This window comes from Carlito syrichta, unplaced genomic scaffold (genome assembly GCF_000164805.1).
Source record: "Carlito syrichta isolate Samal-C Ts95f unplaced genomic scaffold, Tarsius_syrichta-2.0.1 Scaffold121030, whole genome shotgun sequence".
Taxonomy (NCBI): Eukaryota; Metazoa; Chordata; class Mammalia; order Primates; family Tarsiidae; genus Carlito; species Carlito syrichta.
The window spans coordinates 3,663-4,549 of NW_007065126.1; positions in this window are offsets into that span (position 1 = coordinate 3,663).

The following is an 887-nucleotide window of genomic DNA, read 5'->3' on the forward strand; positions in this document are numbered from 1 at the left end:
GGCGGGTCTCGAACCCACAGGCTCAGGCAATCCACTCACCTCAGCCTCCCAAAGGCGCAGGATGACAGGCTGAGCCACCGAGCCTGGCTCAGTGTGTCACTTTCGTGGGATCCTCTTCCACCTTCCCAACTCCCTATTTCCACCTAATCAAATCTGTTTCTCCCAGGCCCTACACTGTTCCACTTACTAGCGGGGATAGCACAGATATCCTGCTTTCTACCTGAGTCAACCAGTTAATCCTTCTGCAATATCTGCACCTGGCTTCTAGTGGCTGTCTTCTGTTCAAGAGACATTCAGAGAGTGCAACCCAGGGGCTATGCGCTGCGGCTGCACAGTTATCTCTGTCTTCTGAATTTGTCCCTTCTCCTCAGCTGCTTTCAATAATTCCCGCAGTCTAGCTGGCATTTTTTGGGGGGGGGGGTCTCCGTATTCATGTGACTGCCTCCAGTTATTTACCAAAGGGGCAATGTCGAACCACACAGTACCAGGAGTCCAACCTGGGAATTTTCCTAGCAGATATTCCCTCCCCTCTCTGTCTCTCCAGTGGCCACTACAATGGGGGTGGGGGTAGAGGTTCCTTGGAATATTCTGCTGACTATGCCAATTGTAACGCGGTAGCCCCAGATTTGAAAGGGCTTGTGCATAATGTGTACCTGTTCCAAAAAAGTCACCCAGAGGTCCAGCGAGGAGACACACTGGTTTATTATGCTTACGAGAGAGGACACTGATGGTGGCAGGGAGGCGTGAAATATGTGCCTCGGGACAATATCGCAAACAGTTTTATTTTATTATTTATTGACTTTTTAAATTTTTTTTTTATTTTTTGAGTTGGAGTCTCACTCTGTCGCCCAGACTGGAGGGCAGCGGCCGCTCCCGGCCACCGCAGC